The sequence below is a fragment of the Pomacea canaliculata genome, linkage group LG12 (assembly GCF_003073045.1).
Source record: "Pomacea canaliculata isolate SZHN2017 linkage group LG12, ASM307304v1, whole genome shotgun sequence".
Classification (NCBI taxonomy): Eukaryota; Metazoa; Mollusca; class Gastropoda; order Architaenioglossa; family Ampullariidae; genus Pomacea; species Pomacea canaliculata.
Genome location: NC_037601.1, coordinates 17,144,224 through 17,169,256, shown reverse-complemented (window position 1 = coordinate 17,169,256; position 25,033 = coordinate 17,144,224). Strand labels below are relative to the sequence as shown.

The following is a 25,033-nucleotide window of genomic DNA, read 5'->3' as shown; positions in this document are numbered from 1 at the left end:
ACAGATGACATAACCTCTGCTTCATTGGCCATATTTTCTGGGCGTTGATATTAATATCTCTGCACTGATTTATATATCTTGGCTTGATTTGTAAGGGCTGTCTGTGTTCATCCTCTTTGTATTCTTCACGTGATTCATCTTTCTTTTCTATTGTTGTTTATGTTCATCAGTTAATTTGTTGTCTAGTTTTTTCTTTCTTTCTTCGTGATGGTCATCGTTTGCTTTAGTCTTCTACAGAGTTATTCAGTTTGGCATGAAATGCAGTTGATGTTCCAGGAATAAGATTGTACATGTTTGCCAGGCCAGCTGCTGATGTGTTTGTCTGTAGCCAGACTCGACAGTAACGGTGTCTTGTCGGTGTATTGTGTGTATGTACGGATAGCGGTTTCTCCTTAAGGGTTAGCTTTCACTCACGCACGGATTTGTAGGTGCAGACTGCAGGCGGCAGATGGTAAAGACCTCTGCCTTCCAGCTTTGACAGATGCCAGTCTAGGTTCCCTTTTTACCATATGGGCAAAGAGTGCGGTTCGTGATATTTCTGTCAAATCTGAAATAAAAATGAATTTTTAGACACAAGGGAGGCCCATTATATGTGAAACACCATACATCCTCCTTCAAAAGTGCATATCCTAATACTTGTATCATACTCACATGGCAGTCAACGTCTTACATCTCTCATCCATCTGTACCTGTCATTGGTATGACAGAAAATATAACTAGACTATTTTTAAAATAAGTTTTTAGGTGAGAAAAAAGCATTTTTGAAGCATTGCCTTGCTAAAATGAGGATTGTATGTCTGCCTGCTCTTTCTCTCTCTCTCTCTCTCTGGTGTGCGTGTTTGAGAGAGAGAGAGAAAATTTCTGTTGGAACCATTCAGCTAGTTCCATGTTTAAAAACTTTTAAAAACTTTCTTGCTTTTGAAATACTTCTTGCAGTAACTCCTTTTCTCACTGTAGTGTGTGTGTGAGAGAGAGATATATATAGAGAAAAAGAAACAAAGAGAACAGCATTTTTATAAAATTTTCTCCATCAATTTCTATGATTATATTACTTAAGTTTATGGTAATATTAAGCGCCGAGTCTGGCCAACATGATGGATTCCTCTGGATTCCGCACTATACAAATATCCTTCTTTTTCTTTTATGATTAGTATCGGGTAGTTGTTGCTGTCATACACCCCAGCATCACCACTATCCCCTATCTGCTAGTGCCTGCAGACCATGTGTATAAATCTGTATACATGTGTTTGGATGCACGTGATGATGTGGGGGTGTGACAGACAACGCTGGACTTGGTGGGGTTGTCATCTACAAGTCCTGAGCACAATGGGCCCGTTTATAGGCCAAGTGAAGAAATTAATGAGCCCTTATGACGAGCGTGCCGAGAAGGTCCGGGTGTCTCGAATTGCGTGCACAGCAATTGATGCCAAGAGCCCTGATAGAGGCGCTGTCACGAGCAAATGCATCTAGTTATAGTGTTTGTGCTGCGACTTGCTTCTCCGTAAGACAGACTTAATAGATATGAACTTCAATACTCAGTATCGCTTTCAGCTTTTAACACTTGAATTATCACCTCATTCTCTCCTCGTAACTTTCTTGAAAAAATTTTTCACGGCAGCATACACTCCACTTTCCCTCCCATTCACCCTTCCCCAAAAAACAAAATCAAAACTTTTAAACACTATTTATTTACATTCCTCGGCTGCCTAGATATATTGCTATTCATACTTTTGTTGATGCGCTAGGAACTGTATTCTGACAAAAACCTTCCTAATATCAGGAAACGATGTACACAGTACATAGTCATCCAATCTGAATCGAGGGCTGGAGCAGAAGTAGCAGAGGTCGTGGCCTTATCAATATGCATCCTTGGAGTACTTTAAGCCAGGATGGACCCTCTGACAAGCAGCAAACACGAGAAACTCTGCTTGTGTTTTTCAGTGGATGGAGTTGGCGAATCGAAACACGAAAGAAAGAAATTTGGAACAATAGCTTTGAAGCGACAAGTATTTTGCGCAACTGTTAGATGTAAACATTATCACAATGTACCAATGATAAATGGACTTTTTTTTAAAAACTTAAGATATTAGACTAACAGTAAGAAGTTAAGCTCGCGGGACACACAGATACACCATGTAGACTGAAGAAAGTTCTCACATTATACACCGGTCATGAAATTTAAAGATTTTCACAACTCGGGTATTTTCCTCTCCGTATCATAAAGACTTGCTGTACCATCGAGTTTGTAGCGTGCATATCTGGATATCATCATGAGTGGGAAGGTAGCAGCTGTGTTTTAAGTATAATTAACTATTTCTAAACCACTTTTAAACGAGATACAAAATAATGCGCAATTACAGTATGAAACTTACAGACTTTCACTTTCACATTTATTTAGCTCCTTTCAAGTAAATGACAAACCAAATCATTATTTTCTTTCTACAGCAAGATCAGTCAGGTTACTCCCCCTCTTTCAACCCCCGCCGCACCACCTCCTCACCCAACAATACCCTTCTTCCATTCTCTGGGAGTCTGCAAGCCCTTTCAGCAACCTCCAGCCTCCCCCCAGCCTCGACAGTCATCTTCTCTACTTTCTTTCACCCCCACCCTGTCCCCCACTCTCCATTCTCAGAAAATAACGAGCGTCATTTCTTGCATCAGCTGACAACTGGCGACCCTATAAAAGTGAAATAGCTGCCCCCAGAAGAATGATAATTTCAGCAAGAAGCCATTAGAAGACGACAGGGCCCAGACAGACACTCATCTGCCGTTTCTCTGACCGGAACGCGGCAGACAAGGGCGGAAAATCTAATATCTGTATGCAAAATGTATCAGTGGCCGAAGGCGGGCGAGGGCTGCGCGATTTATGAACAAAAGCACGAGACCAGTTCAGTTGCTGTTCAGTGCGAGCTGGTGATGGTGCGGGCAGGGCCCAGTCCCCGTACGTGGTGGTTGAAGTCGTTGAATCCCGCTTCCGCTTTTGTTTTAAAGTCGTTGCCTTTGTTATCCTTTCTTTTATCTTTCATGAGTAAGGACATATTGTTGTCTTTTCTTGCTCTATTTCGCATTCAAAGATATACAAACATGCACAAACACACTCCACACCTACACTTTGACAGTGAGCATCTGAGCACGAACTAATATCCCTAGACTGTTGGCAGACGATTTTTTTTCCAGTTAACTGCTAAAACGAGGCATTAGACGACATAGCTTCCGGTTTATTCACATTTCAGATTAACTACTAAAACGAGGCATTAGACGAGATAGCTTCCGGTTTAGTCACATTCTTTGCTACGGCTCACCGAGACTAACAACGGATCACTTCGCAAGAGGCTAAGCGTTGGTCTTGGCAGACTGACAGCCGTCCACCTATACACATCCATGATCTGAGTGATGTAAGCAATCGGTCACTAGCCTTACCTTTGGTGTACGTGCGTGCATGCACGTCCAGTGGGATTGTGTGATCGCTGCATCAGCAGGCATGTGTGTCTGACACCAAAGGATGGCGTGAAAAGACACGGCTGAAGAGAGGGAGTATTATTCAGCAGCACGTGAGGCACATGGTTATGCCATAGGTCAGCAGGAACAGCAAAAAATAAAAATAAATAAATAAAATAAATAAAAGAAGAAAAAAGTAAGAAAATCAAAAGCCTGCGGTAAAAACTCAAACCACCTTTTATTTCATCTCCCTTTCATTCTAATCTTTAAAAAAAGTTAACTTGAACACGAGAACTTATTAAAGTTCTGTGTAAATTACCGATTCCAAGAAATTTATACGGTAAAGGAAGAATAGTTAAATTAATTTTCTCTGAACAACACTCTTGTGCCAGCTAAAACTGCTACTAGCGGGGCTAACTGCTTTGCTAGTGTTAGCGAGCGATGAGGATCAGAGAAAACTAGTTTTGAAGCGAAATATCTTTGAAAAATTGGCTCAACGAATTTTTTTACGAATTAAAAGCTGGTGCAGATGTTACTATGAGAACAAGGACCAGAAAGTTTACCTAGCTAAGACATTCGCCAAGACCCTTTGTCGTTATCGTGAAAAAAATGGCCATCAGTGGACAAAATGGTTAAAAAGGGCGACAGTGAAATAAATGTCCAAAAAGGGCATCAATGGACCAACCGACTGACCAAACTGGACATTAACCTAACAGTAATCGACCAGAAAAGATGTCGGTAAACTTCACGATCAAACTGGACATCAGTGCACAACTGGACAAAATAAAATATCAAAAGACCAAACAGTAGGTATTTATTTAGCATCGAGTGTCTGTCAGCAAACCTTCGTATGTGAACGTCCCTCCCTGGCCCTAGAGGAGGCCCCTGGCGACCCTGTCATCGCGACCAGGGCATTTGTTTTCCCGGTGAGTGTGAGGAGCAGCGGCGAGGAGCGTTGAATGAGAGAAGATGGCGGGTCGCGTTAAATCACTTGCCTGTGCATGGGCCGCTCGTTGAGGCTCGCCAGGCTTTGCCAGCAACATGGCGACACTGACAGACAACCAAGCTGGCAAGGAGGATAACAGGGCTACGATGGATGACAACGAGGCTACGATGGATGACCGTATTGATGACCTAAGGAACCACATAGCACCTTCTTCTTCTTCACATTTCCTTCCTTATTCTTCACTAGAGGTCTGTGTATTTTTGTGAGCATCGTGGCATGTGTGCGCGTGAATGTATTACGAAAGTGCGTGCGTGTGTACGTGCTTGTTCGTACGAGAGAGAGAGAAGGTGAAAATAGAAAGAGATAGATTGAGACAGACAAACGCATCTAAAATATGGAACGAAAGGGGGGTGGAGGAATCAATGCACCGAAGAAGGTGTCAAAGAAAGATAGAGGGATGGAATAGGAAGGCGGAGTGGGGAGAGAGGAGCATTGTCTGGCATCGAACCAGCCAAGTAAAGCAATTTAATTTTTTTTAACAGTTGGAAAGTCGTTAAGGTCAATGAGTATTAATTCCCGCAGGTCCCAACGATTTTTTTGGTAATGTCACTGCCAGTCTATGCCAGTGATGAATGACAGGCTAATGTAAACTTATTTTCTTTCTTTTTTTTTTTTCATAGAGCTCTGGGTGTGCGCGCGTGTATGTGAATGAGTGATGGAGAGTAAGCGTATGTTTGTGTTTGAAGGGGGAGGGAGAATAAAATAGCGGTGCACGCCTGGAGAACCAATTCAGCTGTTGAATACAAAATACATCTATGTCACAGAAGAACGTCACTATATCGAATTATTTTTTTAAAGTACAATGTGGAAGTTCAGTCATGGAAACACGTATCCACAGCAAGAGTGCTGTGCATCCCCTACCCCAGTCTCATACACTCCACCCCACCACCACCCCGAAAACATGGCGGTACTCGATGGTGGGCAAGGACGTGTATAGCTGGATTGCTGTCTGCCAAGACCAACGCTTAGCCTCTTGCAAAGTTTTCCCCCTGTTAGTCTCGGCGAGCCGTAACAAAGAATGTGACTAAACCGGAAGCTATGTCGTCTAATGCCTCGTTTTAGTAGTTAATCTGAAATGTGAATAAACCGGAAGCTATGTCGTCTAATGCCTCGTTTTAGCAGTCAACTGAAAAAATCGTCTGCCAGCAGTCCAGGGATATTAGTTGGTGATGGTGGGATAGGGGAAATAGGTGAACTGCTGTCTTCAGGCTAGGTGTGAACATTAGGCACCAAGCTCTGAACACTGCCCGGACAGATCGATGAGCGGATGGGCTACAGTCGCGGGAAGAATGGACGCCCGACCCAAACATTACTGACTTGACAAATGCGCGCTGTACTCGCGCGCGTGCGCAGGTGTCAAAAAGCGCATGCGTGCTCGCTAGGGAGCGGAGGCTGGGGGCTTCGGCGAGGGCGATGCAATATCAGCGAGGGAAGCCATCTTGGCGGCTGGGTCCAGGAGACGTGTTTTCTTCAGACACGAGCATCATTCTTCTGGAATCCCAGCGCGCGGGGCCAGATTTGGGCCTTTTTTAAGTCCTGTTCGTTTTAAGTAAATTATTGTCAATAAATGAGTCGATAACTACAGGAATAAATCTGTAATTGATTTTATTATGAGTTTTGTTGACAATTATGACTCTAATACGGCAAACCGAAACGGTTAAAAAACCGATAAAATACCCCAAATTTTAGAAATTTTAAGGTGACTGCATTGTTTATCGTGGGTTCAATGATAGCTCTTAAATAAATCTCATCTGCCTAAAGTCCGTTTCTCGTTATAACCTGATGGAGCTAGCAAGACAGTGATTAAAAAAAAAAAAAGGGATGAGAGACGTTGACAGAAACGATAACTTGTCACTGTAAATCTGTGTCATAAAGGTTATTCTCCTCTGACTAATTTCTTTCTGCAGGACTGAGCTGGCTGAGAGCAAGTTTGTTACAGATGTGCGCCTGCTATCATCAGCCGGATCTAGCCTTATGTTAGCTTGTAAAACAAGAAGCTGAAATGGCCGTTGAAACCAGACCAAAGGGCTGCTAAAGACGTCGAAAGGTTTTGCAAACTGGAGGGCAAACACGGTCATTTGGCCGCTTTAACCTTTGTGTACAATGGCCATTTATCTCTGCTTACCCATAGTCTTTGAAGACTCCGCCAGGCAGTTGTAATGATCGTGCAGAAAGGCTGCCATAAACATTATAAATAAACTGGACCAAAACTGAAGTCTGAAGTTGCATCTACAAAGCGGAAAGCCAGTCTTTTATAAGCATATCATGCGTGCCCTCGTACGACTGTTAGTTTTGATTAGGTTCAGCGAAAATGTAAGCAGTTTTCTTTTTAAAGGCTTATGAGCAAATGCATTAAACTATTTGTCAACAGGTCTATAAACAATTTTTTGGTTTTTCTTTTCGTTCTAGTACACTCTGGTCAGTATATCCGACTCTCAAAATAGCTTGTTTGTTTACTCTGTTCCTGACGAAAACACACACAATGAAGTGTGTGTCAGGCATGCTGCCAGCTAGGAAGATCATGTACACACAGTCCTGTCTAAGAGACATTCACTTTAATTACCTCGTGAAATGCAACACGTGTTGTAGTGTGTTTATATTTGTTGTCATCTGAACCTTATAAATATATATGACCACATGAGTAGTTTTCACTAGGCACTCTCAGAACAATTGCTCATTAGTGCCGGACTTTGTGCATCAGTAGAAGTTGCTTTTGATGACGATGCTTGAAAATCAAACCAGAGATTGTCTCAGTTAAGATGCACGTACCGATGCAAATAATATCATTTTTGTTTTACATAAAGATCCACGTTCCTAGTGCTGTTCGTATACTGCATGAAACATAAAGTTCTGTGCTAAAATGTATTCCAAAATTTTGATTTTGTTTCGGCTTGGTTTTTGTGCTTAATTTAGTTGCTTTTAAACCTTCATGTAAAAAAAAATCAGAAATGAATGTTAATATTTCCAAAGACAAAGGAATTTTTTTTCTTTTTTTTTTTTGGTAACAATTTCGGACCTTCTTCCATCTACAGCCACATACCCCTTTAAAAATTTTGGCTAAAATGAATTAAACGATGGATTGCTACTGCTGTTCGTCAGCTCCACGGGCTATTGTCGGCTGCTATGAAAGGAGATAACGGACTCCCATCCTCCCTCCCTTTTTTTTTTTTTTTAAGCAGGTCGTGCATTTTAACTTTGCATCCGAAATCCGCTCCACGTGTTAGTCGCATACCAGCAGGCCGCGTGCTGCTGAACACTGACGCGTGGTGAAAACCGTGTTTTAATGATTATCCATGTGAAAAGATGAGGGCACGATATGGCTCACAGGGGCCGCGCGCGTTTATTTCGGCCGCGGCTTATTTCCTGACGCGCGCGCCGCCGGGAATATCAATCCGCAGCAAAGGGCGGAGGGGTCAATTTGTTTTATTGATCACCGCGCAGCTCGCGACGCGCAGCAGGGCTACGAGAGAAGGGGGACGGAAATTTAGCAAGAAATATCGTCAGCTTCATCCGGGACCCAGGACTGACTCCTCTCCTTTTCTTCCATCACCCCCTCCCAACTCTTCCCCATTACCTCTTACCCTCCCACCCACACCCCACCACCACTTCACTGTCCTGGCTCTCGTCTTTTTAACGCCTTTACTTTCCAGCCTTGTCGCGAAGAAGGATGCAAATTTGTTGATGAGTAAATGGAAAGGGTGGGAGAAGTCATGGGGAAGTTGCATGCAGTGTTGTACCCGCTATGCCTCTACGGAGCTGCAAGCTTATGGAGACATTTTACCAAGATCCACCTTATAAAATAAAATTCGCTTGAAAGTTTAGTCTATTAGGGAAAAAAGTTGCCATTGAAACCCTTCAAAAGTACTGAGCACTGGATATTTTGTCATAAAAATGCCTAAACAAACAACAACAAAACAAACGGTAAAAATCGTCTTTTAACCTTTTTCAGATTGTTGAAGAATGAAGTGTTAGTTTATCTGTCTTTTTCTTCCCCAACCTCAGGTACCCATTCCCGACTGCTGGGCTACACAGGTCTTTCACCTATAGACATGTAAATAATTTCTGCGAGACCGATCAGTCGGCAACAATCAAAATACACTAGACTGGCTAGAGTCTTCTTTCTATCCATTCATTCGTACGCCGTCCGTGTCTTGTTTTGTCTCAAACACTAAGAGCATACCCCTTGCTGAGTGTGAGTATGCCCTATATTAATCACATGTTTATCAATTATTATTAAGACATATTCATTATAGACATAAGCAATGATTAGTGACCATCGGTAAGTACATGGTACATTATAGGTCTTTCGACTGGGACACGCTTTTATATTTTGAATTTTGTGCATGAAACCTGTGTGTGAAGGAGAAGACATTTCGAGAGCAGGGCGAAGCTGCCTGGGGGTGGTGGGCGGGGCAGTGAGAGGGCGGCGCAGGCTTAAATAAAAAACGGTTTTCTCTTCTCTCAGAATCGCGTGTACGCCCGTATGGAACGTCAGGTTAAAAAAAGTCGCCCCCTTCTCCCCCTGTCTTCTCTCTCCCAACCTCCTTCTCTCGCCTATGTGCGTGCAGCACGTGCCAGAGCCGCACCAGTGGTTTTCTGCGCATGAGTGCCTTCATCGCAACGGAAACGTAGCTATAGCCGAACTGACAGAGGTACAGCGCAGCGCCTTGTGGGAATGGCGTCGCCTTCCGCTGCTAGTCACTCCTCCCGCTAAGTATTTCTGATTGGATGTGAAGTGCGAGAACTCGTTAAGCAGGTCAGACCAAGACTGTTGTGTGTGCCCGGGTGTTTGTATTTGTACGTATGAGTGCACGTGCGTGCTGACATTTTGTATATGCATGAACGCACGACCGTCGACAAGCTGCCCAGTGGTCTTGACAGGCAGAGAGAAGGAGTGAAAGAGATATATTTTATGTCGAGCCGTCAGCTAAGGCTATATCAATATATAAATCCGATCTGGTACAGTAACCAAGTTTCATATGCAAAGAAAGAATAGAATGCCTGAGACGAGATTTGAACCAGTAACTCTTGGTCCTCACTTGGTGAGAAACTTAACAGTTGCGCCACCGGTTCGCCCCAAAGAGAGAGCGAGAGAGAGATAGAGGCAAACTTGGTATTCAGAATTTAGTTTGCAATAACAAAGTCCCTTTCATCCTGTGTAGCCTACCCGGGAGCTTACCACGTGACGGTTTATCAAAAAGTACATTTTACAAGCGTCAAGTGCCAGCTCTTGGCCAAAGAAATCGTTCTTCTATTTCTGTTTGTCAAACAAGCCACTAATAACTCATCCTTTTCTTCTCGCGTCTGACTTGCGGTACACATCGTACCGAACACCGGGGCTACGCCGTTCACTAACCTTTGGCTAACTCTTGTCTTGCGACAAACTTGTAATGTTTCCGACAACGATTACCGGCTAAACATAGAAACGAAGCACTCCATGTTTGAAGCAAGTCGATTAAACCTCGGTCAGGTCGAGCAGGTACTGCGAGGGTCTAGCGGCTGTCCCAGAAGGTGCTAACTGTTTGTGAGTCGGCTTAAGCAGGCGAAAAGTTTTCTCTCGTGAACTCTCGTTTCAACAAAGATTAGTGCAGCCATGATCCAGGTGCGTAGCGAATCTGTGTCACCATTGCATTATCGCACGGATCGTTTTTTTTTTTTTATATTTAAGAATTTGGTTGTTGGTTTTTTTAAGAGGGGGGAGGAGAGCGGGCTGGGAGATATGTAAATTAAAAAGCTAGTTTGTAAATGTATTTACACGTATGTGAAGTCACAGAACAGTAATAACGCCATCAAGTTGTTTTACAAATTGTGTTGCCAGAATTTCCTTCACAGATAGGCTAAAGCTTCCACCCTTGAACCGTTTCACCACCTTGCCTGTGTTTAAAACTCCTGTTTAAAAATGAACAGTAAGGTTTAGTAACAAATATCAACGTCCGCCTTGAGGTTCTAATGTAAGTTTGAAGAAAGGATAGAACGACAAACAACAGAAACGTTTCAGAAAAGATTGAAAAAAAAAACTGAAAATGTATCCAAACCGATGTTACCGACAATGACGATCATGATGATGATAAGAAGGTAGCATAGTAACGGCTTGTAGCAAGTTTAATCGAGGGTATTTAAGATCACAACCAGAAGGGCAATTCCCGCAGTAGCCTTCTTTCTGTCCAACAAATCAGATCTGAAATAATTGGTTGTCACTCGTTTCCTTTCACGACATTAAGGCATTCGAGTCCGTACTGAAGATTTATCTGTGTCAAAATACTTTTGTAATCCAGTGAATTATTCGACTGTCCTTTCTCTCCTCATTCCCTTTCTCTTTTAAAAAAAGTCACGAGGTCTCTGAAGGGAAGGTATGTGCGTGGCAAATGCTTTTATATTATTATCTTTGTTTCACTTCTATGCTCTATGTGAATTGTGTTTGATTATATGTCTGCTTATTTTATGATGTATATCTTTGTATTGGTATATTATTCTACTTATCATGGTAAGCTCATGGAGCTCGCTTTCCTGTCGGAAAATGCACTGTATAAATAATATTATTGTTACTAATATTACATCATCATCGTCTTCGTCCTTTTTCAGCATCCTCGCTCACGACATCACAATAATTTCATCCGAGACAACCGCAGATGACACGTCCCCCTTTCCAAAAGAAGAAGAAAACTCTGAGTGCATGCCTGCTCTTAAGTCAAGCGTTTGACTGCTCATATTGCTCCCCACGCCGACACACGATTGATGAGTCCATCACAGCAGGCACCGCGACTGGCAACAGCCAGATATCGATAACCAATATGTTGAGATGATCAGCTATAAAGGCGGCCACCGCAAACATGGGAGGCTGCCTGAGGAGGGTTGTCTCTCTTTTTTCATTTCGCTTGACCAAATATTCGCCAACGTGGTCTCGAGGGAAAGGAAGGGGGGTGTCAAGTCGAACAATCCTAATCTTTCTTGCTGAGGGGCGGGTGTGGGGATGGAGTGTGGGGGAACCAAACAGCTTACTAGTTCTGGGCATTGAAATCCCCCTTTTTTTTTGTCTGGAGTGGCCCTGGCTTCTAAGGCGCCATTTTAACCACTGTGCATAAAAGAAAGCAAACTGATGCAAAGGAGATGGAGCTTGTGAAAGAAGAAATATGTCGTTACCCCCTTCCCACCCGAGAAAGTTAGAGTAATCTTGAGACTTCTACGGCTGAGGTTGACACAAATCGTTCATCACTGAAGGGCACCCGTGCAGCCTTCATATGCTCCTAATGTGAGGAAAACTGTTGGGGCGGCGGCGCCACGAGTTGTTTTGTATTTAAAATGTCTTGTCACGTAAATCCTGTGTTTTTTAAATATCTCATTCGGTCCTCTTACCCAGGGTGTCACTGGGTGTCACCCAGTGGCTTTGTGTGTACTTGAAGCTGATTGTGGTCAGTCTCGCCATTTTTTTAATATCTGTTTTCTTTCTTTTTCTGTCTATCATCCTTTGCTGAAAGCGGGGAATGAAGCAGCAACATATACATAAAATACATATTTAGTTTACACATTTCATTTATATAACTGAAAACTCGCACCCAATAATAAAACTATTCATCTATTTGGGTGTTTGTACACGTGTACGTTTGTGATGATGATGTCAGAAAGAAAGAAAGTTACCGAAAAACAACAATTCAGTACAGTCGCTTACGAACTTCTGCACCAAAAGCTGGTGCCCACTACTGTGGGCGGTACTGAACCAAAGATTATGTGTGTATTGAACAAGACATGTCCCGTGCTGACACTTGGCGGGGTTGATTATTGATATTGTTTCCGTCGGGTCGCCGCGAGTCCGTATTTGATTGCATCAGCTGACATTTTGACACAAATCTGCAGTTATTAATTCTTCTTTTGTCAGGCGCCTGCGAGATTGTGCTTGCACTGGCAACTCGGGAGGGCGACCTCATATTCTTCTGGCTCGGCGAGCTCATTTGTTCAAGAAATAAGGCAGAGAATGGCAGAGGCTCGGGGAGGCAAAAGTCCACGCATGCCGTTGTTTTCCGGGCGTGGAGAGACATCCAATAAGACCATGCCCCTTCCTGTCCTCACAGGCAGATGATAGGGAGGTCTCAGGTGAATCTAATATCCTCTTTAGCTGGCATTTAGGATATCAAGAGGTAGCAGCTCGGATAATGACTGAGATACACAGAACGTGACAGAAACACAGTTTGAGAAGAACGAGGGGGTAAGGGAGATTGGGCGGAAAAAGGGCCGGTCCCATATCTCTCTCTCACTCACACACATATTAAATATGTGCCAATGCGAGCACAAACATAAGCCCTCCCCACAAGTGAGATACTGAGGTAGAAAGATATGAAAGTATGCAAGAATTTCGTTTGAGTACAGATAAAAAAAAAAACTCAGGTAAAAGTAACTGCTTGAGATAAGAAATATACTTTAAAATGATATTATTTATTAGTCTCACGGTTTTAACAGGTGCATGCATAGATAAGCGGCTTTCATCATAATTTTAAACAAGCAATAAATATCGTCTATAAGTGAAACAAATTTCATAATTCTTATCGGTTAATAGCGAGAGAGATAATATGCCACCTCAAGGTGTACCCTAGCGACAAATTCAGTGACATTTTGAGTGGCTTTTGTTTGCAGTAAACTAAATCATCTTAACAATCTTCATACAACGTGTACGTGACTACGTCCAGTGTTATCCATGACGCCTACTCGATATCACACGTGACATTATCGCACGACCTTATCACAGGATCGCACTCGCTGCTAAAATCAGTTTGCAATTAGCCAGACTGGTGCGGCAAATGGTTTGCATTTGGTTGTTTTCATTGTATAACAGAGACAAGATAGATGCCTTGATTAAAACATATCCCGTTGGGAAAGCTAAAATGCATCGACAATCTAGTTTGGTCGAAAGATGTTAGCATGAGGAGCATGCTCCCTGACGTTTGGTACACAAGACAGGAACCTCTACCAGTATCTCAGAATAAGCCCGTCAAATAACTTCAGTGCCCTTGTCGACCTGTAACAGCTTTAACTCTTAGTGCGCGCCATTATTCTCTCTATACCTGCTGTGAAGGGGTTAATCCCACAAAACATTTGGATCCACGTAATAGCTGGCATGGCAGACACTTTCTGTAACAAGATTCGGTCCCAATTTGCCTGCCCTTCTCCGTCAAAAGCAACATAATTAACAAGAGGGGACACGGCAACATCATATTGTGTACAAGGAGCAACGCCTCTTTGGGCTTCTTCATTAACATTCTTCTGTATAATTACTCTGGCTGGGATAGTCTTGCTCGTAGTCCGCCGCTAGCGAGCGTTTTGTCGAGGGAATGAACACAAGAGATCCCCATGGCGAAGAACATCTCCATCAGGATTAGTGCTAACCTTTGGCTAATGCTAGGGACCCCCGTCCCCTTTCATTGCTGTCGTTGTGCTTATTCCGCCCTCTTTTGACCTCTGTCCTCTTGGCGGATTTTTTAGGCACGTGGTGGTGTTCTGCCATAATGTGATGGATACCCGTTTTGTCCGCTTTGTCCGAGAGAGGAGTGAAAGAGAGAAAAAAGCGAGCAAGCGAGAGAGAAGAAGGAAAAGGCTAGTACTATTCCTTCTCCTGGGTGCTTTATGGATGGTAGACAACCATGTCGCATTGTCGGCGAGTGATATTTCACATTCCAGGTAGGTCTTGGACGGATGATCAGTTCCCCAAATACCGGAAGCGATACAACGTTTCTGTAACTATCGGTCGCCCGTGTGATCGCTGATGGCAGCTTCCAGGTTTACTGTTCCCTTGACTTTTTACGGGTGCCATCTTGCACATTACACAAGTCATCACAAGAATGCAAGACTCAAAGCCACTTTCTCACGGAAAAAACTGTTGTACTAAGCCGATGGACTGAATCGTGTAAAATGTACAATGTAAAATATAAAATACACACACGAAAAGATAAGAAAAAGACATAAAAGCAATATCATTATCTGCATATGGTCACATGACTCGACAATCTGCAGGAAAGAAAACGCTACCCTGGATGAAGGGGAAAGGTAATTTTCCTACCTCAGAGGGCTCCACCCTCATCTTTCGCTCGACTTCAAAAGCCATCTACACAACATCAAACCACTTAATTTTTTTTTCGCCTAGCAAAAGGAACAACTTGCCACCAAGCAACGCTAAAAGGGGTACCTTTTTGTTTACCCTTTTCTTTCCTTTGCTACATGCGATTTTGAATACTGACCTTATACAGCAACTGAAACGATGTGGGTGTGTGCAAGGAGGGAGGGAAGCAAGGAAAATTGAACGGAAAACACAAAAGTGGAGTGGATGGTGAAGGACAGGAAAAGATTCAGCGGGAGTAATATGCGGGTGGCGAGTGCATGAGAAGGTGGGAGCTCTGAAGAGGAGGCCTTTGGGTGGCTCGGATGGGGTGGGAGTGGGGGTTGACAGAAACAGAAAGCGGTAACGAAGGGCGGAAAGTAGCGGTATACATACATTCTGATTTGTGGAAAGTAAACACTATTTGCGGACGGTAATTACTACGGAAGATCGGCCTCGCTTGCCCTGTCTAAATATCCGTTCATCTGTAAGGGAGGCCAGCGAAGGGGGACTGAGGGGCACGAGAGAGGCGAGGGTGCTGTCATCCGCCGCATCAGGTCGCTGCTCTCCGCCATTAAGTTCTTTGATGGCGTCGCCGGAAGTTAGGTATGATTATAAATGAGAATTTTGACAGCTCATCTCCTTCAGCCTACCTCTTCCCCAGCATGCCTGAAAAGCGAAATATAACCGAGGAGGAGCATAGTAATACAGTTATGTCCGATGCAAACACAATCTCCTCGCTCACAAATCTCTCGGTACTACCTGAAGGTGAGCGTCGGGGCGGGCGAAGGAGTGCCTAATGAAAATGAAAGGAGTTTAAAACTATGCATTCCTCTATATCTCGATATCTAGTGTATGAATGATAGGCCCTCGTCTACGAATGAGAGCGCTGTGCCAGGTGAACAAGGGGATGCAATCGATTTATCGTGCATTTTAAAGCAGGCTTGTCGGTGAACGGCACAAGAGGATTGGCCGCTTTGTAGTGACGCCGCCTGGGGAGGTAAACTACTTACCTGGAGCCGCACCACGAGCAGTTACCTCTCATGTTCAGACTGAAGCCAAAGCCGAGGGGTTCATTGTACGGCGAGCATGCTGTTTCAGCAGCGATGCTTGTATTACACAAGTGCCAAACTACTGGCTGCCGGCTGACTCATAGGTGTGAACAGAGATTAAGGGCAAAAACCGCGTGAGGCCGCGTGAGCTTTGATGTTGGCTCTAAAACGCATTTTATGTCCGACTTCACAGACTAGTGGATCTTGCACTTTTCCTGCCTCTTGGTCAAAATTCATGAGGGTTTCAACATTATTCTCCATATTGTTAATAGAGGAAATAACACACAAATGAGTTTGAAAAGTGTTAAACAGTTAAAGTGTTAGCGAGCAGAAATAATTGTGTATGTATGATAGATATGTAGATAGGTATGTTAGTGGTAGAGAGAGCAGTAGCAGGAACTACTAAATCTTTCGTATATAAACAGATTTGTAAAAACCTCTTAATATTCCTCAAGATTACTAAACCATAGGTGCTATCTAACAATAAAATGTTCCATAAATACAAGTGGCTGAAATGATAGTGAGCTGTAAGTGGTTTTTCGTGTCTCTATGTCTATATTTTTGGCAGAATGTTTATATGCCTTAAGTACTGTAGGAAGACTTACGAGTACTCTTGAGTTAAGGAATGCAATATTTGTTTTAATTGTTTAGTCGCTGATATTTATAGTTATTATATGCACCTAAAGGTTGCAATACAACTGCAAGTTTAAAGTGCTGCTTGCCATTCCGAACAGAAGACACGTTCATATGTTTACAGTGCATGAAGGTCAGTAAGCTTGGGAATATGGTGTTACCTGTAAGAGAAGAGCAGAAGACAACAGGTAACAACAAACAGCAGTTAGGGTGGTGTTTGCATGGGTGTGTGTGTGCGCGCGCGTGCTCTTGTGTCGTGTTCTTTTCTTGCATGAATTACAGTTTAGGTGTGTCTGCCTTTCATTGATCAGTCATGTCTTTCTCTTTCGCAGATGACTGTATGACAAAGTGAGTGACATGGTGTGTTGGATTAGTTTTGGAAACTCACACGAGTCTACCCTTCATTCTACAATTCTGTTCATCATTATATGTCCCCTGACCTTACGTCTCGGCTTCACGAAGAAAGGACCTAATTAAAGCTGCTTTCATGCAGCGATTGAAGCTCATGCGCACCCGGCTTCAAAGCTAAGTTTACCTTGTAGGTGGTGGAGGTGGCGGCCATCATGCAGCTATCGCTTCAATACACGACTTTATCGTTTTGCTGTTAACACCTGGACCTACCGCACACCGCACGCGCTGAAGATTGAGGAGAAAGTGAGAAAAGACAAGGCCGAAGGTTTGTATTTGTCTGTCATACAAACTTACCGGTACTGAGATTGTGGCAGAATGTGAATAAACACTGGGCGAATTAACCCTTTAGAGATGTCTGGTCTGGTGAGCATTGCGATATATCCATATAGGTCGTCAACTCTCTGATGTTTAATGAGAACGTGTTAAATATAAAATTGTTACAGGAAATAGTTATTTTTTCTGAGAAATAAGCAGAAAGAGAAAATGATATCGGAAATGTTAGTGGTTATCGCCGCGACGAGAAAAATTGGGGAACGGGCAGCTGCTTAAAATAAGTAAGCGAAACTTATACTGGGATATTTTTATGCTTTCGTCGCTTTATGTCCTAAGCTGACAGCCAGCTGACTTCAAAAAGATAAAACCTAGAAAAAAAATCAACTTAATCTATAAAAACAAAGAGGAAACAAGCTACAGAGAAAAGGCGATTTCTTCCATTTCAAAGATCGCAATGATGAAGACAGACTTGGTATCATAAATCATATATTTGATAATAAGAATTCGAAAGAAGAGCTTCGCCAATTTTTTAAATATAATTTTCGCTTTTGAAATTTAACAAATCATGACTCAATGCGCATGCAGTTTCCTTTTCTTATCCAATTACAGACAATCTCTTCCAGCGATAGACAGCTGATCCCGAATGCGACCGGTTCATGGGGCACGCATGGGTTGTGCAAACGCCAAGCCACTAATGGGATGGGGATGTGGACTTTAATTTGTTCAGGTGCTGCGGTGAAAGCAGGGGTAGCGCTCGTCAGGGTACACGGGTGTTGTGCACCCATGGGCCCGCATCCATAGTTGAACTCTGGAGCGTGAGTAGAGTGCACCCTGACCTGCAATTTCTCTTTGAATGGTGGGGAAGATTACAGTAAGAAAAGTTAGACCAGTGCTCGAGGCCATAGGTTAACAGGTTATATCTCTCGGTAGGTTATAGGTTAAACGCTTGGTAACAGAACAGACCTGTCCTCTACCAGCCAAAGATGTTACTTGTCTGCATCACTGATATTAACAATTAAGGACAGAACTCTCTGCTCCAACACTCCTTTTGAATATTGACAGCTTCATCTTCCTTAACGTCTCAATACATCAAGATGTATGACATTCATGATGGGGGTTAAACACATGCTGATGCTCAATGTCAGGGTATCTCCATACCAACTGCTTTTCTACGATCTTCTACAGGAGCCTACATCATCTGCAATCAGCGACGACAATTCAAAGCAACGGCTTGTTAAAATGTTTCCAAACATCAGAAGTGGGGTTAGGGTAATAGCTTCAGTGGATTAACAAAAAAACCAAGTTCAATACACAAAATAACCCTTATCTCCCCATTTTAAATTATTGGGTTTAAGAGCATTGGGCTTACTATGATTTTTACTATTATGATGACGGCGACGTTTATTATTACTATTGTTAGATAAGGAAAATAAAGTGTTTTGAAGGCATTTCAGCTTGCTTTGTCTGTCTTGAAGTTTGTCATCTCAACCAGATCAATGCTCAGGTTAAATTAGCTGCTTGTAATATGTTTGGCACACAGAATGAAGTAAACGACGCGCCTTAATCAAATAACGGTAGAAAACAGGCCGAGCAAATTTCACATTGCTCGCAGTGACTCATCGCCGGCTAAACGTGCAGCCAGTCACAAGACACGAATCATCTGACACCTGGAGGGAGAAAAACGCCCGAACTAAACACGCCGAGAATTTTCAAACACAAAAAGGGAATGGAGGAAGGGGAGACAATTTCATCGTATTTTGAAAAAAAAAGGACCCGCACTTGAAAAGACATCTTCCCTAAGTGCGACCCAGATTTGGCTTAATTTGTCTTTATAGCTGCTACCTCGCAGAGCCCTCGAGAACTAATATCAACACCGCTAGCCAGGCGCGAGGCACAGTATGTCCACATATCTGCCATAATGTATGCCGTGTTCAGATTCCTATAGCGGCAGAACTCATAAAGTTTGTCAGCGTGTCAGGACTTGACACGTGTAATGAAGACGGCCGCACGCGCAGGTGCAGTGGCTCGTACGGATAAGGTGGTGAGGTACATGGTGGGCAAGGAGAAGAACAGGGGAGGAACGCTGGCAGGGAGGGAGAAGTGTGGGGTGGGGGTTAAGGCTGCGGTTAGTGTGGATATAGTTACCTTTCTATAGCAAAACAGAACTTGGCATTTTCGAATTTATTATTCTAGTCTTGTGATACTGTAACCTAAAAATTTTCCGTGATCGTTTGCCTGCTTACACCTTCAGTAGGTTTTCTCCGGTTTTTTTTTCTCTTGTTTTAAAATCATTCGTTTTCGTTTCCCGCAGAGGGAGGTAACTCCCTTCCCCTCAACCTCCCACATCGATTGTTGAGGTCTGCTCAACTGTCTGGTGTTGTTTCTTGTAACCTGTGTAAACTGAGCTGCATGAGGAGTGCCTTCTTGGGTATTGACTGTGTTTATACACAAGCCTCACTCAGCTGGTCGAATATAATTTGTCTCTATTCCACTTACTGCCCACGTGCGAATGCGCGTGTGTGTCAGCTAGCTCGCGTTTGCGCATGCGTGTCATAGAGTCTCTTATTCTCTTATAAACTGAAATCTTGTTCACTGACCACACGCGTGCTAAGTTATATACAAATATATTTCCAATAACATTACACGAAGCTAGCTTGCATGATTTAGTAATAAGTCATTTGACAAAAGTTGCCAAACAGTCCTCTCTTCACAGCATGAAAGAATTGCAGCTCATGGGATTGTTGAATTAAGGGCAGCAGGGAAGTATTATGCACCCAGTATCGGCCGTCTTGATAGCGGGTGGACTGCATGTGCTTACTGCTAATGCAGAGTCTCTCGGCACCTGATACGCCAGCATTAAAGATAAGCACCTACCCGCCCAGCCACCCCCATCACCAAACTGCCACTTGACAGTATGTCGTTTCATCCAGGTGACGTCATTGCTAGGAATCCTGATCTTCGTGACGGATGAAAGGTGGGTAGATGAGGGGTATAGTGTGACTGGAGGTACCCGTAAATGCAGGTGGACGAAAGCATGTATTTCCCATCTTCTGTGCTGAGTTGCACTCGCCGCAACAACACATGCATGCGCACGCACACATAATCAGAGAGCGAGAAGAAAAAAAATGGAAAAGGGAAGAGAATGAGAGGGGGAAGGGTGTCTTTCTATATGTGTGTGTGCGAGCACAGCGTATACACCATCTCTGATTATTCATTGCATAAAAATCTTCCCCACCCGCGTGGTTTATAATACAGGTCAGCACTGTGCATGCGTCATCCAGATAAATGCTGAAATGCCCGCTGACCCTGGTTCCCTTTCCACCCGTTTACCTTTTGAGAAACACAAACTGAATTACGACTGAGATAAAACATTCTAGTCCTTTTGAAAACTGCTGAAGGATTTATACATCTGTTTCCTATGTTTCGCTGGGGATCCCCCTTCCCTTTTGTATCGCGATCGTAAAATTTAACGGAGTGTAAGTGCGTGCATAGTGTATGAGAAACTCTTTCCTGGAGTATGCCAATTGGATACGCGAAAGTACACCTTCCTTCTTATAAACTCTCACGTATGTGTTTTATTTATTCAAGAACTCACGTTCATGTGCAGATTATGTGATCGTTGGCAGGGAAAGAGGAAAGGCGAAGAGGGTGCCAGCCTGAAGGAGGTGGGACTGTGTTGGTGTATGTGTGACGAATGTCACTGAGTGAATAAGTGAGTGCACAATAACAATAGCAGAGATAATAGAAATAGGAATGATGAAAGAAACGGACTGATATCAAAGACACAATAAAACAGCCAGCCAAACAAAGGTTAACGGTATGTCAAATAGAATAGAAACCTGTTCCACAGCACAACTAAGGATAACTACATCCCATCCACCTGCACCTGTATGTACAAGTGTTACGGATTAAAAAATGTTGTCCAGACAACTGGATCTTTCACAACGCGACAGGTTTTCTTTGGCGCTAATTTTTTCGAATTAAAAAAAAATGATTCCTGTTTCGTTTCCCTTTAATAAGTAATTATTTTCTCTATCATGCAGAGGTCAAACAGTTTTTACTGCACAAAAAGCTGTTGATACATTGTGTTCATTTCATTTTAAACACTAGGGACACATCAGTCAGTACCCTGGCAGTGACGTCACAAACACGGTTACTACTTGATTACCCGTCAAGTGCTAATGTACCCGACATTTCTCTTTTTTAACCTCTTTCGTTGTATTGCTCCATGAAGGTCGCATTTTAAAGTTCACTCCATCAATAAACTGAGCTAACATGACCCTTGTAACAGCTGCTGAGGTGACTCTCCGAGATGACCACTGGTCATATTGTAATCTTTAAAATATACGTCAACGGTGCTCAGTTAAATGTCTTTCAAAGGTCAGCAAGTACAGTTTGAGGCATCCAGTTGCACCATGGACGTACCCAAATCATCAGCATTGTACTAACAATGTCCAGCAGCTCATCACATCAAAAGCTTGCTGTAGTAGCCGTCTGAGAATTTTGCGGAAACCTAAGGTATTCATAAATAAAAATCGCACTTTGTCGTTCAGCTACTGGCATTACCACGACTGCTATTGCTCCCACAATAATATTGTGGCAATAATATTCTGAAGCAGTCTTATTGTTTGTATCGCCTGCCATTGTTTCCAATCGACCTCGCTAAATCTGTGTTCTGTTCAGTTCATTTCCGTTCGTCCAATAACTGGCGTCAGTGGCATGCACCAGTCGTAGGGGAGCAGTATGATGGTAGGTGCAGAAGTGAGCTCACAACAGCGGGTCCGGTCATCTGCCCGTCTGAAAAGGTCCCCCAGTGAACAGCCTGTCCACTCCTTCACCTTAGTCACCCAGCCTTTCCATACTCTGTATCGACTGTATCATTTCTTGCCAGTAGCGTGTCAAAGTGTTATTATTGGCATCCTTCACATTAAGAGAATGCGCGCCAGATGCACAACTTGAGACCTTGAAATCAAAATTAAAAATTGGCTCCCGCTTTTGACATCCCTTGTTTCAGGTCACAATCTGTTAACCTGTTTTTTTTAACTGTACCCTACATCCACATGAACATTTCTCTTCACAAGTATTCATAGCAAAGGTATGTGTGTGTGTGGTGGAGGGTAATGCTGACCAAGGTGGGAAGAACAGGTAAAAGTGCGCAGTGTCTGTGAGGCAAAAGCTCGAAGAACGAGCGGTTGTCTGTCTAGGATGAGATTAAACAGATATCTTTACCGATCATGCGCGAAGCTATCTATTCATTAACAAAATGGGTCACCAGTGACGTCACCACTGATTGTGACTGTCTCCCACAGATTGTCTCTCGCCAACGGACAATGGGTCGAAGATGAGACAATTTCACCGCCGCACAAAGTTTAAATGGAATAAGTCTGGAATTAATCTCTCGAGAATTACCCACACATTTGGGATATAGTACAGCAGGACACGCCTGAACATTTCGAACTGCAAAGCTTCCCTCCTCTCTCTAAACTTTTTTGCCGTTTCTGTTTTTCCAGAGGAAAAAGTCACGACCTTGCAGGCTGCAGTGACCTATTCAGCTTCAGGTGATGCACTCCCCTGCTTGTAAAGTTTGCTAATGAGTTCCATTTAATTTTCATGACATCTGCAGAAACACAGGTGTACTGTTCGCTGTGCAGATTGCACACCCAAACAAATAGAAATAGCGAACGTATATCGATCCTAGTAAGATGGCTGAAAAGAAAGGTTCAGAATTCCTTTGATGAAAATTCGACTCTTTTTAATAACGATGCTACTGTGGAGACTATATTAACGATATGTATGTAAAAACGACTCTCTTTTAGGAAAGAGGCAGAGTCGATGTCAAAGTTATAGCAAAGTAGTTTGTTATAAGGCATAAATCTGACATGTAAAAACAACAACAGCAAAGACCAAGTCAACATCGGACAGGGGAACTAAACAAGTGTAGTTTTTCTGTTAATTGAAGTCAACGTTGGTTCCTCTTACCGCACACTTTAGAATGTGATAGAATCCCTTCCCATCTTTATACAATCCTCCCATCCTCACAAAAGGCGCACCTGAAACCAGACAGGCATGTCAGAACCAGCAACTGTGCGATCCGAGAACTTAAGCCTTTATATTAATTTCAAGATTAACCTCCGACCTGCTTGGTGACTGCTGCGAGTAATGTATACGCACACCCGGATGTTCACCTGAGCGACTTTGCACCCGCCGATGCGATAGTAGACGATGAAAAGCGGGACAGCCGTGGTTTGTGATCGTCCTCAAGCTCTTGTATGCAATGAGTCTCTTACCACAACGGACTCCATGGACAGGACGAGCTCAGCGATTAGAAAGCTAGCTTCAAAGAGATACAGCTTGATGGTACGGCAAGGTGCTCGGGGGAGGAATTAGAGTTGTTTGAAGCGAGGCGAGATCGACAACGAGCAGGGTCCTGATGACATGAAGGGGTGGGGATTGGGTGGGTGGGCTAGATGCTAGGTTGTTTTGAACAGGTTGCCTTGCTCTGCATTCACGCGCGTGCGGGCATTAAGGTCAGTCTGCACGTGCGCAGTGAGGTAAAGAAGCTGTGATTAAATAAAGAAAATAAAATGTGAGAGAGGTAATGTGACGCACTCACACAAGCTCATGACTATGAGCCATTGACATTAAAATGTGTCATGTCTCATCTGTGTGTGAGAGAAAGGAGAGAACATTTTCTTACACATATGCCAAAAAATAATTGCTTTCAGAACTTAGACAACTTTCTCTCCTCGCACCACCAAACCTGTACGCGTGTTTACTGCAAATCATCATGTCTATAACACCAGATGACAGACCATCCTTCTTACCATGCCATTCTACTTAATGGACCGCGGCGTCTTGGCTTTCTTTTCCTTAATTTTTGGTTGTTGAAACCCTACCTTAAGGCAATCGTCCAAAGACGTCAAATCAGTCGGCACGGCCAGGACAAACAGATATTATTTTTCATAGTCGGATATCCATCTGTTTGAAAGGAGGGCTCCGCTGACGACAGTTGAAGAAATGTGATGCTTGTGGTTGTGTCCTGTGTGACAATCGCATTTAGGTCCACGGCACAGATACAAGTAGGACTATAGTCTACAGTCGTCCTCCCACTTATGTCAGCCAGAATGTCGTCAAGCCAGCCAGCTTCACGCTTCCTTTGAATGTAGTCTGGCTGGTCTGAGTTTTCCAATGTGAACCAAGTCTCACTTTCTAGTTTCCCAGTCACCAAGGCGCGAGGACCCAATGGTTAAATCCCATGGTAAACGTTTTGCGTGTAAGCAGTTTTGATAATAACATGCAGTTATCATTTCATGCATATTTTTCATAACTTTATGGGCAATTATTTTAAAACATCGCAAACAAGATTTTGTTTGTTTTTGTCGAAATGTGTTTTAAAATCAACTCACATCCTTAGATACCACTTACTTTGATCATTTCATTAAGTAGACAGGGTAGGATAGGATTTCAACTAAAACTCTCTCATAGAAAACTGCCCAAGTAATTTTTAAAGTTGTGATTAAGGGGATAGTCTGTGAAAAGGTAACTGTTGATGCACATTTGCTTTCGTCTACACATAATCCGGGATTGCGCAAACAAGCTGCATTTGTTTATTTTATAGGTGGACGACTAATGCCCCCTTCTTTTCTTTTTTTCTTCTTTTTTGTGCCACGCTAATAATCCTTAAGGGCCACGCAGAAACAGACCGCGAGGTGCTTTGAAATCCCAAGTTAAAAAACTTAGCATGTATTGTTTTGCATGTCTAGTTGTATGTTATGTACATTATACTTGCTCATTGGCACTAAAAACAGAGACTTAATCGAGGTATGAGACGCGGATATATGATAAGTAATAAAATTTTCTTATAAGGCCCTTCTATCCATTACCTTGATAGGCATATACTCGTGAGATACCAGCAAACCAGTTCAAGGGTTCACGACCAGGTATAATGACTGTAAAATGATAAGACTGAAAAGATACACGGCCGTGATGAAGTATATAATACCGGGCTATTTACAATGTGCGATTAAATGTATTTGTCATGGACGGTAACTGATCCTGTTAAAGGCACCATTCCTCACTGAATAAACCTCCTCGTGTACTCCGATCTTCGTGTTGTATTTCCATATCACACAATAATAA

General features: G+C 43.0%; 1 long non-coding RNA gene across 1 annotated transcript in view; it reads right to left on the bottom strand.

The window, feature by feature from the left end:
* The window catches only part of LOC112576559, a 114,301-nt gene that overhangs the window by 60,598 nt on the left and 28,670 nt on the right, over positions 1-25,033 (bottom strand). Inside the window, exon 2 of the long non-coding RNA XR_003101867.1 lies at positions 415-547. This is a non-coding gene — a long non-coding RNA (uncharacterized LOC112576559). The remainder of the gene's footprint in view (positions 1-414; positions 548-25,033) is intronic.